The following is a 16,035-nucleotide window of genomic DNA, read 5'->3' on the forward strand; positions in this document are numbered from 1 at the left end:
ACAAGAAAGTTTAGTGGAATGGCCGGGCTACTAGAGGTCCAATCAACTTTTCTTCTTTGTTATCGTGCACTGATTGAAGCGTAATTCTGTCCGTTCTTCACGCACGTATTTCCTATTAAGCTTTCTTCAAAGAGCCTCGCGTCTGTTCCTTGGCTCGGAGAAGAAAGCACGCGATGATGAAAACTGGACCGGTAAAATGGCATGAGCTAGCTAAAGCACGCTACTAACCAAGTAACGAAATAATCAACAACACGCCTTTACAGGGATGCGAAAGGCTCAATTATGCAAAGGAAATTAGCCGAGAGAGATCAATTGCGGGGTGGAGTAAATGGCCAACTCGTCAGGCTCATGACCTGAAGACTGCGGGTTCGAACCCTGCCCCCGCACTACATGTTGTCAGCAGGCCCTACGTTGCTGTGCGCCTAACGCTTCTCCTTATCGACGCGTTGTAGGTAGTATAGTGGCTGAACTCAGTGCCTGGAGCAACTCGCTCCAGTCCTGGATTAGTGTTATTGCCGTCCTTCAACGAGCACACAGCTTGCTATCGGCGACCTGGCCTCTTAGTTTGGTGGTTTGCGTGGTAAAGGATGGCGTTGTCGCCGTGCAGACGCTGCGACAAGGATTCTCATGTAATAATCAAACGATTGAAAAAGCGTGGCTTTGCGCAGCAAGTGCTAAGCAACCTGCGCACCACGTTTCTGTCCTGCAAATCAGCCACTATCGCTACCTGGCTTACTTGGATCATTCCACCTTACAAATTATCGTATAATAAACGCTTATGTAGCTGCTACCTTTGGATAGAGCATTCCCATGTGAAACGGCACCGGTTCAAGTCCGGGGAAGTCGTGAGCGAAACTGGATCGGAGTATCTATCATTCAGTTGGGCACTGCTCTGTCGATCTGAGATTATTGGGGTTCCCCCTCAGGCCCCAATCCCGGGACGTAGGATGATCCGCCTTGCCGATGGCCGTTCCGCTCACGGTTATTGGCGAGAGCCGGTAACCAACCAAGAGATCATCAACGACAAAGATTGACCTTTAGCCTTATTTTACGTACTTATGCTGAGAAAGCTTTCCAAGGCCCGATGAAACCGGTGAGGGTTTCAGTTAGTAGCATAAGCTAGACAATTGCTAGCGGCGGATTGACGTGGCCGCAGTCATCCGACCTCCCCTTGCTATCTGAGTGGATGCACCTCATCCTTCCACTGGGCTAACGGGGACCGGACCAATGTGATCTCGCCTTGACGTTGGCGGTCCGGCTTACGGTTGTTAGCCTAGGCTAATGACTTACCGAGAGATCATCAACGAAACATTGATTCACAAAACCATGGCATATACATTCAGAACAAATAACACAAAAGGTTGGTAGCGATTGAACGATCCTTGTACCAGCTGTATTTGCACTTTCTCCGGCAGGTGCTTTTGTCGTTAGCACTCTTTTGTTCATCAATCAAGCGTGTTCGTTCCGTCCGGGCATCCTAGTAAAACGCGGAACACCCGATCCCACTCCGACCTCGATATGTGAAAAGCGTTTTCTGCCATATGTACTGAGAATTCTCGGGAGACGTGGTTGACAGCCCGGACCCACAAATCGTATATGCGATTGCCTTCAGATGCGAATCTGGTATCGGCCAGAAACAATGCAATGAAAGAGCTACGCCATTCATATTACTTTAGACAAGGAGCGAAGGGTTCAAATCCCATTTCCTCCTAATCGCGATTACCTGTTTGGTTAACGGCGACATAGGTTGGCTCATCAAAGCTTCGAAGAGGAAATACCTTGAAGAGGGTCTGTTTCGCTCGATTTCTGCCATCCTAGGACTCCATGTTTTGTGAAGGCAAAGAGGACTTGAACCTCTGGCAGCCCCGGTGCTATCGCCTCGCTTTTCCGCTCGCATTTTCAGGATCGGAAAGGAAACAAGCGACACCAAACGAATCACGGCTCTTTTGGTTTGGTTGAGATAATATTCTTCATCCTCAGACAAGTGAAAGCAAAGTTCCCGTTTTTCTTTCCTACTAGCCCATGACCGGACTCGAACCGGTGCCGTTTCCTAGTACATAGAAAGGCTCTATCCAAAGGTAGCAGCTACATTACATGAGCCGAAATAGCATAGCCGGCTCTTTTCGTTTTGTTTGGATAAAGGATATGCTAACTTTAGCAGCTTGGAGTGGCTCGCGCTCTCACGTGGGCAGCATTCCTTCCGAGCTGGGTCTCATGGCCGGAATCAACTATCTGCATCTCAATAACAATTCACTGTCTGGCACAATTCCTCCCACACTGGGGGACTGTAAGTATCTGGTGTGGGTGGATCTCAGCAGCAATGAACTGGAGGGCACCATCCCTAAGAGCTTGCCAAGCAAGCAGGGAAGGTGATAGAAGGGACACCAGCTTGCATTTAGCCTTTTTTAAGCATCTTTAGGCGATCAATGCACAAAGTATGGCTTGGGATCAGTGCTTACCAGTTCGCCCGGCTTAGCAGAATTCCTTCCAAAGGTACAACCTTAGCGTCTCTACTCGGATATCGTGGACCATGCACGTAAACGAATTTGTACAGGCAATGAGCGTGGGATACTTGAGGAAGAGCGTAGGATCGAACGCAACACAAGTAAAAAACTTGAAAAAGAGCTACAAGTCGTGCGTGAACAAAAGGAGAGACTATTTGACAGAATTAAAGCTTTAGAGCGTAGGATAGCAAATGCAAAGGACGACAGCTCCTTTGTTCATGACTTACGCGAAATGCCTAGTTGCTCTACACCCGATTTGTTAGCCTTACGCCAGCCTTCGAATCGTTGCGAAACGAATAACGAGAACTGGGGAAAAAAGGAGGCGTAGCGGATTTACACTCAACGGAAGGAGGAAGATGGCCAGAGGCATCGACAAATGAAAGATGGCGCGTTGCGAAACTAAAGTAGCAAACCGAAGACAGACTCTAACGGGTCAAATCCAAGACCGAACCACGATAAATCGAAGTTTTACTATCCATTACAACGTGAACCACCGATTCCCTGCAAGGCAAAGGATGGAACAAATAAGATATTTTACCTGATTTTGTACGCTTTGAGGCCGGAGTGGTCGCTGATTTTGTACGCGTATGCTTTGAGGCTGTATGCGGAGTGGTCACTGATTCTGTACGCTTTGAGGGCGAGGGATAAGAGAATAATTAAGTTACTGGCGCTGCAATGCCGGTGGTATCGAGGCAACTCCTAATGAGATGATATGTCTGCTTCAGAATAAAAAGTTATGGATACGACGCACGGAGAAAAAAAAAGGCTTAAAACCACTGCTCCAATTTATTTCATGCGTAGAAATCAATTCAAACACCTTTCCTTTGGCAAAGACACTCTGCTAGGCCAACACTGACACTGAGAGATGAAAGCGGGGAGCGAATGGGATTAGATACCCCTGTCCTAGCCGTAAACGATGGAGACTAATCGCTGCGCTGCGCGTATCAACCCCTAAGTGCTGTAGCTAACTTAGCGTTAAGTATCCCGCCTGGGGAGTATCGTTCCCCTTAGATCTTTAGGTGCTAGGCTAACGTAACCTCTCGGGACCGATGGTAGGCTAGGTGGTCCCTATGCTGGTGGGCAACCAACCCCAAACGCCAAGGCCAAGATTGCGGGGTGGAGTAAATGGCCAACTCGTCAGGCTCATGACCTGAAGACTGCAGGTTCGAATCCTGCCCCCGCACTACATGTTGTCAGCAGTTTTAAAGCAAAGAAAAACACCGTTTAAAAGAAAAGGAAAGCAAGCTGTAAGCAAAGAAAAAGATGCGATAGAGAAAGCAAACAAGCGAAAGCAGAAAAAGATGCGTTTGCTTTAAAAGAAAGCAAAATCGAAGCAAAGCAATCTTTGCCGGCCAACTGCTTTACTCCGTTCGACATTAGCTTTTTTGCGTGCTAGCTACACTACATAAAAGCATTTATGAAAATGTGTAAAAACAGATGTTAAAAGAAAAGCATTAATTGCACCATGCTCTTGTTTGGTTTAGGTTTCGTTGCGGGGCTTTCCGTAAGCGGAAGCTGTTTTTTTGTTTCTTTTGTGCGGGGCATGCTTTTGGAATTGGAGAGGCTCTGAAACCTTGCGGATTTGTATCGAGCACAGTTCAACTTTCTTTATTCACAAAACCAAGTAGGATAAAATCTCTTACTAAGACTGCGGAGAGCAGCTATGGCGTTAATTCAGTCTTCTTCTTTGGCTAACACGCTGCATAGGCATACAGAATTAGCTTTGCTGGAGCGCCCGCCCTGAAGCCAAACTATCCCTCAGGGATCCCGGACCAAGCGCAAGTGGGGACTTCTCAACATCGCAAGTCACCTCTTGATGATCTGTCCATTAACCACACAAATATTTACATTTGATTATTATAGTTTGACTATTATACGAGAACGCTAGAGAATCTTTGTCTTTAGGCTTTAGCCATCCTTTACGTAACAAACCACTAAACTAAGAGGCCAGGTCGTTGATAGCAAGCTGTGTACTTGTCGGCTATCAATCATAAGGTGGAGTGAAATTGGATAGCCAGAGTGTTGTGTTTTTGGGCACTCAACAAAAAGAGAGGCGCACAGGCGACAAAGTAACAGGGGGCTTGGGGTTGTTGGGCTTCCCCGTTTGGCTCACGTAGCTTAAGGGATAGAGCATTCCTATGTACCAGGAAAGGAAACGGCACCGGTTCAAGTCCGGTCGCTTTCCTGGATCGGAAAGGTCGCGGTAGTATCTATTATTTAGTTGAGCACTGCTTTGTTGATCTGAGATTATGCTTAACCCCCGCTCGGCCCCAATCCCGGGACGTAAGATGATTCGCCTTGCCGATGGCCGTTCCGCTTACGGTTATTGGCAAGAGCTGGTAACTAACCAAGAGATCATCAACGACAAAGATTGACCTTTTTTAACCAAAAAACCGAGTTTGATCCTGGCTCAGAATGAACGCTGGCGATATGCTTAACACATGCAAGTTGAACGTTGTTTTCTGTTTATAGAACAGTTGAAGACAAAGTGGCAAACGGGTGCGTAACGCGTGGGAATCTGCCAAACAGTTTGGGCCGAATCCCAAAGAAACGAAAGCAAAAAAGCAAGCTTCGATAAAGCTAAAAAGCGCTATTTGATGAGCCTGCGTAGTATTAGGTAGTTGGTTGGGTAAAGGCTGACCAAGCCGCAGATGCTTAGCTGATCTTTTCGGACGATCAGCCACACTGGGACTGAGACACGGCCCAGACTCCATAGGGAGGCAGCAGTGGGGAATATTGGACAATGGGCGAAAGCCCGATCCAGCAATATCGCGTGAGTGAGTGAAAAACGTCGCTAACGCGAGGAAGGGCAATGCCGCTTGTAAAGCTCTTTCGTCGAGTGACGATTATGACAAGACTCGAAAAAGAAGCCCCGGCTAATTCCGTGCCAGCAGCCGCGGTAAGACGGGAGGGGCTAGTGTTATTCGGAATGACTGGGCGTAAAGGGCACGTAGGCAGTGAATCAGGTTGAAAGTTAAAGGCGCCAGCTCAACTGGCGGAATGCTTTCAAAACCAATTCACTTGAGTGGGATAGAGGGGAGTGGAATTTCGTGTGGTAGGGATAAAATCCGGAGATATACGAAAGAACGCCGAAGTAGCGAAGGCAGCTTTCTGGGTTTCTACTGACGCTAGGGTGCGAAAGCTTGGGGAGCAAACAGGATTAGATACCCTGGTAGTCCATGCCGTAAACGATGAGTGTTCGTCCTTGGTCCGCGGATCGGGGCTCAGCTAACGCATTAAACACTCCGCCTGGGGAGTACGGTCGCAAGACTGAAACTCAAAGGAATTGACGGGGGCTTGCACAAGCGGTGGAGCATGTGGTTTAATTCGATACAACGCGCAAAACCTTACCAGCCCTTGACATATGAACACTTGACGTATGAACACTTGACATATGAACAAGTGTGCTTGTCCTTAACGGGATGAAACGAAAATTCATACAGGTGCTGCATGGCTGTCGTCAGCTCGTGTCGTGAGACGTTTTTGGTTAACTCCTATAACGAGCGAAACCCTTGTTTTGTGTTGCTAAGACATGCTGCTCTCAAAGGATCAATGTCATTATTTACTTGTCAGCGGGGCGGTACGGGATTGATGACACTTCCTCTGTGCCGATGTTGCACTCACAGGAGACTGCCTATAGTTCTACTATGGAGGAAGGTGGGGATGACGTCAAGTCCGCATGGCCCTTATGGGCTGGGCTACACACGTGCTACAATGGCAATTACAATAGGAAGCAGGGCCGTAAGGCGGAGCGAATCCATAAAGATTGCCTCAGTTCGGATTGTTCTCTGCAACTCGAGAACATGAAGTTGGAATCGCTAGTAATCGCGGATCAGCATGCCGCGGTGAATACGTACCCGGGCCCCGTACACACCGCCCGTCACACCCTGGGAATTGGTTTCGCCCAAAGCATCGACCAGAGATCACCTATTGCTAAAGTGTTTCATGCCGGCGTTGAGTGTGGCCCATTTTGGTATGGGTGGTCTCCTTGGCGCATATCACGGTTGGGTCAGTGACTGGGGTGAAGTCGTAACATGGTAGTCGTAGGGGAACCTGTGGCTGGAGGGAATCTTAAAGGGAGGCGCTAGCGTCTTTTTATTAACTGTACGTGAGTTGATAAAGTCAATTCGTTCGGGTAAGCTAACTGTGCGAGGGGGAAGTGTGGGGTTGGTAGCGATTAAATAATCAAAGGCTTGTACTAGCTGTATTTGCATTTTCTCTGGCAGGTGCTTTTGTCGTTAGCACTTTTTTGTTTCTTAATCAAGCGTGTTTGTTTTGTCCGGGCATCCTAGTAAAACGCGGAACACCTGATCCCATTCCGACCTCGATATGTGAAAAGCGTTTTCCGCTATATGTACTGAGAATTGTCGGGAGACATAGTTGACAGCCCGGACCCACTAAAGATGCGAAGAGGAGAAGAGAAAGGAACGCCATAACGGATAGCAAAAGCTAGGCAATTCTTCGAATTAACTGCAGTAATTCGACCACCAAAGCGATGACGTGGCTGCAGTCATTCTAAACAATTGCTAGCGGCGGATGCTGCAGTCATCTGACCTTTCCTTGCTATCCGAGTGGATGCTTCCACTGGGCGGGGACTGGACCAATGTGATCTCGCCTTGACGTTGGCGGTCCGGCTTATGGAGAAGAGACCAAGGCCTTCTTTGACCAAGAGTCACACCTTTATGAAAATATTGCATCGGCACTTGTACCCTAACGTTGACCTTAAATTAGAGATGAGAAAAATGTATAGTCTAATCTCAATCGAGAGATAGAGCGGCTTGGAAAGGCCGTGCGACTTGAGGAGCATAAGGCAATGGTTATGGCAGCCGCCAAACTCAAGACCAACGTTGTACTTACCGGCACTTTCCTTTCGGGAGCCTAAGGTCCCTCTCTTCCGCCGGGCAGGGTAAGTGCCTGCAGCGCCCACTTTTGCCGGGGGAAGTGCCTAACGGCACTAACTCTTTCTCAACATTCCATTCTTTTCAAATCGAAAAGAGAAAACTGTTTGAAAAGAAATGGCTGGCTGAAATGAGATTCCGCAGAATGCAAAATTGCTTGCGTTAGGGCAAACGTCACTCCGCTGGAGAGAGAGGGCCCTAAAAAAGCGCGCTTCTTTGGTTATCCCTTTCAAATCGCGCGCCCTGTCTCCTTTACAAGCAAGTGTCCGGGGAGACCCGATTGCCAAGGCTACTGTCATTTCAGCTTAGCGGGAGGCTCCTACCCCACCATGCGTTCCTTTGGGGAGGGTGTGAAGCTAACAAAACAATGCAAGAGGTGGCAGCATAGAACCCGCTAGGAGTGGCAAGACTACTGATCAACGCAAGTGAACTGTGCGACAACGCTTCGTAGAAACCATAAAGCTGCTGTATCATTACGGGCCAGCAGGCACTCTGTTGGCGAAGAATGAACCAGAATGTGATTTGGGACACGATGGGCCTCTGCGTGCCCCGATCGGCAAATGATCACCGGAGTATAGCACAGGATCGCTTTTCCTTGTAATAAAGTCAACATGTCGACAAGGTAAACCCAATGGGCTCCCCTCAGGAGGTCTGGTCGTAAGATCAGATACCGTCCAGTGGGCAGAAGACGATATGAAAAGCCACCAGCTTGCTTTACTGGGTAGGGTAAAATAGGCAGCGGAGGTAGATAGAGACATATCTATTCAATGAATCGCCGACCTGACCTTTTGAGTTGGGGGCCCGGTGCTAACTCGTATCATGAATGACGAAGCGCGCGCGAAAAGACCATTTATACGCACTTCGTGCCTTAAATGAATAACTGCGAGCAGTAACGCCACAAAGGTTATGCAAGGGTCGCTGGGCTTCCCCCGCTAGGGTTCCCCTGGCTGAGCCAGCTGCCCTTTCTTCTGGTTTCATGCATACTGGAAACCAAGGAAACTGAGTTGCGCTTTGCTTCTAGCTTCTCTCTAAACGCTCCGAGCGGTTCCTGAAACGCAGGAACCAAAAGCTGCCGGGGCCTAGACTTCCCATTCGTCATTTGAGCCGTATGCAAGGAAACTTGCACGTGCGGTTCAAAGAGGGGGGAAAGCTCTTCCGTTCCGGGCTTACCTATCTGAATAACCAAGATCGGATATAGCTGGTTTTCCGCGAAATCTATTGAAGTAGAGCGTATAACGTTTATGGCTTGAGGTAGAGCACTCAATGGGCTAGGGTAGCCCAAAGCTTGACCGACCCCAAGGAAACTCCGAATACAGGCCATGGGTTTGTACAGACAGACTTCGGGTGCTAAGATCCAAAGTCGAAAGGGAAACAGCCCAGATCGTACGCTAAGGTCCTTAAGCAATCACTTAGTGGAAAAGGAAGTGATCAAGCGATGACAACCAGGGGGTGGGCTTGGAAGCAGCCATCTTTCAAAGAAAGCGTAATAGCTCACTGGTCTAGCTTCATGGCACTGAAAATGTCTCGGGGCTCAAGTGACTCACCGAAGCGACGAGACCTTGAAAGAAGCTTTTTCAAGTGTCAGTAGCGGAACGTTCTGTCAATCAAGGAAAGTTGTTGGTGACAACACCTGGAGGTACCAGAAGTGAGAATGCTGACATGAGTAACGAGAAATCATGTGAAAAACATGATCGCCTGCCAGTTCCAGGGTTTCTGCGTTCAGTCAATCTACGCAGAGTGAATCGGTCCCTAAGGAACCCCGAAAGGGCAACGTCCGATGGGTACACGAAAGCGACGAAGTTGCTTTAACTACTGAACCATGCGTGTTTGTTAAACTCGTGAATTGGATGATTGGGCAGGGGGCTACAAAGTCACTCCGGCTGCAGGGTTGAAACTCCCGGGAAAAAACTTCGTGGAATTGGGAGGGCGATTCAACATTTAAAATGCAAAACCAACCGTACCCCAAACTGACACGGGTGAACAAGTAGAATATACTAAGGCGCTTGAGAGAACCATGTTGAAGGAACTCGGCAAAATGGCCCCGTAACTTCGGAAGAAGGGGTGCTCTCCTATTGAAGGATTGGGAAAGCGGCACATATTGGGGGTAGCGACTGTTTATTAAAAACACAGGACTCCGCTAAGTGGTAACACGATGTATAGAGTCTGACACCTGCCCGGTGCCGGAAGGTAAAAAGGAGAAGTGTTATAAGCTTTGAATGGAAGCCCCGGTAAACGGCGGCAGTAACTCTAACTGTCCTAAGGTAGCGAAATTCCCCGACAAAGGGGTGGTTTGACAGAGATGTTCGACAACATAATCGGGCAATATGCTGGGACATCCGCCCGAATTTCAGTATCCAATACTCATACAGAACAGGATAAAATCAAAAAAATCTGGCTGTCGACAGCGCGAAGCGCTTTCAACCAACCTACGGCCTATCCACGGCTGAATGGAAAATGTAGTTGGTGGCGCGGACCATCAGCAGGATAGCAAGTTGGAAATACATCGTCTTTCGAGCCCGCGGCTGACCATTTTCGTAGCCTCGCGCCGTGCGCCCGCGAACGTAGTTCCAAGATCTAAACTCGATCCCCAACGACCACACGCCAGACATCCTTCGAGATGATGATATAGTCCGAACTTATAGGCGACTATAAGGCCATAGGCGAGGATGGCATGGAACTGAATACCATCCATTGCCGTTTGATTAACTTTATTGTGTCGCATAAGTAGCGACCTGCATGAATGGTGTACACAGTAAGTTACGCCAGCCTTCTAAGTAATTATTAGGTTTTAGGCCACATTACATGCGGGAACACTTTAAAGATCTAAGTGCACTTGTCTTCAAGGACTTAGATATGACACAATGGACGATCCGCAGGATTGGGGAATGGAAAAGCATGCACTTGCTCCAGAACATCCAGACTGGATAGCAGAGGTCCAATCCCCAGAGACTTTACATGAAGCGCCCAGGCTTACCGCTATGGCTTATTCTATTGGAACTGAGAAAAAGGCCTGGGTAAAGAGAAAGCCCAAGCTAAACCAAAAAGTTTAGCAAGACTTACAGGTAACGACTGCCCCGCTGTCTCCAACATGGACTCAGTGAAATTGAATTCTCCGTGAAGATGCGGAGTACTAACGGCTAGACGGTAAGACCCCGTGCACCTTTACTATACTTTTGCAGTGACATCCTTGATTTAATGTGTAGGATAGATGGGAGGTGATGGCAATGTCGCCACCAATCTTGAAATACCACTCTCTCGTCGTTGGATGCCTAACCGCCGCTGCTGTCAGAAGCGGGATATTGCAAGGTGGGTAGTTTATCTGGGGCGGATGCCTCCCAAAGAGTAACGGAGGTGTGCGAAGGTAGGCTCAAGCTAATATTATAACAGCTTATGAGCGTAATGGTAGAAGCCTGCCTGACTGTAAGACTTACTAGTCGGACAGAGACGAAGGTCGGCCATAGTGATCCGGGAGTCCCGTGTGGAAGGGCTCTCGCTCAACGGATCAAAGGTACGCCGGGGATAACAGGCTGATGACTCCCAAGAGCTCTTATCGACGGAGTCGTTTGGCACCTCGATGTCGACTCATCACATCCTGGGGTTGAATAAGGTCCCAAGGGTTCGGTTGTTCGCCGATGAAAGTGGTACGTGAGTTGGGTTTAGAACGTCGTGAGACAGTTCGGTTCCTATCTACCGTTGGTTTTAGAGAACTGCGAGAAGCTTGCCCTAGTACGAGAGGACTGGGTTAGGTCAACCTATGGTGTTCCGGTTGTTGTGCCAGTAACAGCGCCGGGTAGCTAAGTTGGTAGGGAAGAACCGCTGAAAGCATCTAAGCGGGAAATCCTTCTCTAGACAAGTTCTTCTACCGGGTGAAAGAACATCACTTTGATAGGCGAGAGGTAAAAGCGCCGCAAGGACAATGGGCTTCCTCGTACTAATCTCTTTTCAAGATTCCACTAACGATGTTGTATGGTTACCCCAGGTGGGGCAAGGGATGGCACGAAAGCGCGTACGACACACACCTTAGCATGAGCACGTATAGCCGGGTAAAAAAACGATCTAAAGAGATGGGTAGCTAAAGTAGTAACGAGTTGAAATCCTATACGGGTCGTAGTTATCAAGTATTTTGCTTGCGTAAGTCAGGAATGATATAATACGTAACGTGACGTATAGGATACGATATAGGCTTTGTTTTAAAGTGTTGTTATTAAACTAGATGAGAAGCCACGCTGCAAAATAACTCCTTTTCGCCATGCATAGACCAAGCCGACGATTAAGACAAATAGAAAAACAATTACTTCAACGAAAGCTAAAATAAGCCCAATTCCCGCTATAGCCCTAGAAAAATACGGTTTCGACTTTCGTGAAGAATTAAGAAAAGATGTAAACTCTTCGATCCTTGAGATACTCTTCGACAAGAAAACTTTTTCGTTTCTAAAACAGCAAGCAAACTGACCCTTATGAATGCCAGCGCTTGAGCTTTGGGTTTGGGCAGTCGAAATGTCTAGCCCATCAAAGGAATATGTACTCACATAGGGAAGGGACCCTGATATGTAGGCTTCCTATGTCTCGGGTGCTTTAGAGGGCCCGGCGTATATGCCAGTGTGGCAAGCCACCATGTCTACCTTGCTCAGGGAGAGTTCCTCTAAGAGGATTAAACGGTCAATTGCCGCCCTTAGAACCCCCTCAAGGTCGCGCCTTAGATTGGCTATGGTAGCAGCCCCCCGCCTGTTCTTCGGCTACAGCCTAAAGCGGGTAACCCACCGATTCTGTATAGGTGGTAGCGAACAGGTGCCGTACTGAGCTCTTTTGGTTAAAGTAGGTGCTTTCCCTTGGCCAGAAGAGCCTATAGAGCATGTAGCATGCATTAACTGCCGCTGTGCACTCGTCGTTGAGTCGCTTGACCAGGCCCCGGCAGCGACTCGGGGTGGCGGTTAGCCGGGTTTTCCCTAGCTTAAGGTGCCGTGCCAAGGGGTAAGGCGTCCCGGCCAATGTAGTGCTGGGCTCCAGGCAACAGGGAAGTTTTCATTACAATTTGAATTTCCTAGCCTAGTTATAAATTTAATGTGCTAATCTGTATACGAATGGAGACGATCGGACTTGAACCAATAACTTCATGCTTGCAAAACATGCGTTCTACCGATTAAACTACGCCCCCGCCCTCGTTTCATGTGCAACACGTATCATATAGGCAAACAAAACTTTTCTTTTAAAGCAAAGAATTTGTGTGGCTAGCGCCATGTAGTCCTTATTCCACTGATGCTCAGGCGGAAGAACCGAAGCTCTAAAAAAAGGTCGGCACGCGTAAATCGACTAACTGCTTCTCTCCGGACGAATCCAAAAAAACAAATTAAACGACTATTCTTTCGAAAGCTCTTTTAAGACGCTACGAATAGATAGGCATGGTCAAATGCTAAAAGGGTAATCCGTGATAGATAGATAGAAAAGGACGCGGTAAAGGGAGGAATCCTTGGGCCTGACCTAATCTCGTAGTCATAGTGCTATCGTTGGCTTCTGCATTTAAACGATTAATTTCACAACCCAGCATTCACGCATGCCAGGAAGGCATTGGCTAGATGCCCTTGCCAGCACCTGAGGTCAAATGGCATTTCATCTTAACATGATCCGGCCCCATAGCTTGTTAAGAGTCTATGTGCTTACTGAACCTGGGATGCTACGTAGCGGTTGCCAAGGCGGGACTTCAAGTTGCAACGAATTATCATGATTCGTTTACGTCGTAGAATCAATCGACATTCTTCTAGCAATTTCTTTGTTTTCAACGTTTATGGCATTTCTTTATGCACGGTTGACATAGCGAAGACAGCAGCTCTTGCCAAGGCAGTAGCTCTATGTCAATAAGGGCTAGCAACAGAGCCTCCTCCTCGCGTGTCCAAATCCCTAGCAAAAGGAGTAGGTAGCTGGGGGGAACCCACATACATCCATTGCATTCTAAGCTAGGGTCCCTTGTCATGTACCGTCATGCCACAGTGGGTTTACTTAAAAAAAACTGGGGATGGAGTCGAACCATCATTCTAGGACTGTAAGTCCAACGCATTACCATTATGTTACCTAGTTGGGGGGTGACCAAAGCAAAGGCCACCCCGAAGTAACCGTTATTTATCTAGACTTATCTTCAGGGTTGTTTATTGATTTCCTTAAAATACGAAGAATATCGAAAAGGCCATCATCAAAGCAAACAGGGCAATAGCTTTTGTTAAGGCAAAGCCTGGAGACCGAATAATTGTTTGGCTAATGATAGATTTCACGCCACAGGGCTTGTCAAAGGACTAAATACGTTTCCAATACCTACTGCTGCTCCTTTTCTCATTCTCGGGTTCATCCTTGCCATTCTCTTTTTCGGGAAGCAGGAAGGGGCAAAGCCAGGAAATTCCCCCCAGTGCTTCCTATTCTCCGGGTCATTATCGCCCGACCCAGTATCCTGACCGTTCCCTTCATTTCCGGAAGGAGTGTCTTCCTCCGGTTTTGGTCCCCTACAGAAACACAAAACCCGGTTCCACCAAGAACGTTTAGGCACTTGTGATTGTGCAAGGTGATCCAGCTTGGAAAGCAGCTCCTCTTCTTGTTGTCAAGAAAAGGGGCTCTGGCTCTTTGCCTCGCTAGTCTCGGGAGCCTCGCTAGTACCCTCCTCCTTCCTGTTCTTCGATGACGAAGGGCTTCCCTCAACTTCGCTTGACGGCCCTGAGCTCAATTCGTGTCCGGCCTTGTCTCCTTCTGGAGTGGAGTTGTCATCCTTGATTTCACGAGTATCCCCTCCAAACTCCTCTTCCCATAACGGCGCCCCCGAAGATGATGGAGGAGGAGGAAACGATAAATTCTCTGTCGGCGTCGAGCCTTGTTCGGCGGGCTGCTGGCTTGTTTCCGCTTCCGGCCTGTCTTCTGAACTGTCGGAATTGGAAGAATAGAAGTAACAAGTTAAAAAATTGCCCCCGCTTATTCCTTCCAAATTCGTACATTGAAATGGCGACCACTAAGAAAACACATTCGATATGAACTCCCGAGTCACTCTAGAGTGACACCGTACGGGTAACTCTTAACGAACAAACGAAAAGGGATTTTTCTTTTTGGTAGTTCACTGGAAACCCCCCGACGGCTAATCATCGAAAGAGTTAGACTTTTTGAAGTTTCGAATAGGTTATTTTTCATCATTTTTTGTTGATGATCTCTTAGTTAGTTACTGGCAAAGCCAATAACCGTAAGCGGAATGGCCACGGCAAGGCGGATCATCTTACATTCCGGAAAGGGTTGCCCCAATAATCTCCAGTCACCATACCAGTGCTCAACTTAATGACAGAGTAGTAGATGATCCTTCCGATCCAGTTTGGCTCATGACCGGGCTTGAACCGGTGCCGTTTCACAGACTCTCTCCTTTAAGTTACATGAGCTGCGAAAAACTAAACTACTGCCAAGCGAGGAAAGCAAAGCTCTTTTGAGATAGAATGTGGGCAGATTGATTCTTATTTGTAGGCAACTATGGCTCCTCGAAGCGAAGAACTGTACGAACTATAACGTAGGCTACCGCTCTACCCTTCGAAACTCAACCAACTAAACTCTCGGTGTCTACGGCGTTAGAGTGAACTTCGTGCCCAAACGAGCACGCAGACACGGGATTTCAAAATACCTTGATCAAATAGGGTGTCGTTTGCTTAATTTCCTCGTCCGAGCAATGAAACAACTCTCTATATTACGTAATTAATGGGAGGCAGGGAAACGTAATTAATTGTCCGTCCGAGCGGCAGGGAAAAGGTATTTTGAAATCCCTGCAACCAAGCAAGCACTGCCTGCGGCACTGCTTTAGTAGCAAGAAAGGCGGTCGACTGGTAAGCCTATCTGTCCATACGGTGGTCTACTTACTCGATTCTGCAGCTACCGCGGCTCTAGCCGGGCCAATTATGCCACTTTTTGCAAGGTGGAATGAAGTCTAATCATGAACCGTGATAGATTTCTATGACTGCTCGACCGAACTACGAATTAGTGAGGGATAGCTATACCGAAATACGTAATAGCTACTCGCTTATTCGGTCATGCAAAGGGAAGGGCCAGTATGAAAAAATTGAAGCCCGTAGACGTTAGTCCAACACTTTGCCCTTCAACCACCGAAGATACGTATTTTATAACTGTTTTGTCCAGTCAATGAACGTAGAGGCTTTGCTTTGTATTCTCGAAGCTGCTGCTTAGCGCTGATTGCTTCGTATCCCTGAACTGAAGAAGCTGCAACTGTTTGGCGTTGTCTATGGCTATGATTGCATCGCGGCGGTTCATGCACGGCACGGAGACCCTTCTCACAGTTGTCCTGACGTTAACTAACCGGGGCTAGGGAACTGAACTGTTGGTAGTGTATGTTTGTTAAATGTAAAGACGTATCCTTTAGCAGTAAAGGCCTGACACTGCCGCTGGGTGATCTAAGCGAGTCGCCCGTCTCGCCTCAACGTACCAAGCATTGCTAGACAATAAGGTGATGGACCAGGGCTTATACGACTTTACTTTAATAGTGAACTATTAAAGGCCATTAAAATTTAACGATTTAACCCTTAAACAAAGAATCTATTATGGTTAATAATTAAACCCTATTTACCCTTAGAAAACAAGTTGTTATTAACAATTGCACTAGCTCTTCC

The 16,035-nt window shown here is 47.7% G+C and overlaps 1 long non-coding RNA gene and 1 pseudogene across 1 annotated transcript; both read left to right on the forward strand.

Annotated features, from left to right (window-relative positions):
• Positions 1 to 4,896: 4,896 nt before the first annotated feature.
• Positions 4,897 to 6,574, forward strand: LOC147464784 (18S ribosomal RNA; annotated as a pseudogene).
• A 2,144-nt stretch (positions 6,575 to 8,718) lies between these two features.
• Positions 8,719 to 11,922, forward strand: LOC147464785 (uncharacterized). The gene is made up of 2 exons (XR_015188713.1): positions 8,719 to 10,147; positions 10,465 to 11,922. It is a non-coding gene; the product is annotated as an uncharacterized LOC147464785 (long non-coding RNA).
• Positions 11,923 to 16,035: the final 4,113 nt, after the last annotated feature.

This window comes from Adiantum capillus-veneris, chromosome 1 (assembly GCF_014529385.1).
Source record: "Adiantum capillus-veneris isolate H3 chromosome 1, ASM1452938v2, whole genome shotgun sequence".
NCBI lineage: Eukaryota > Viridiplantae > Streptophyta > Polypodiopsida > Polypodiales > Pteridaceae > Adiantum > Adiantum capillus-veneris.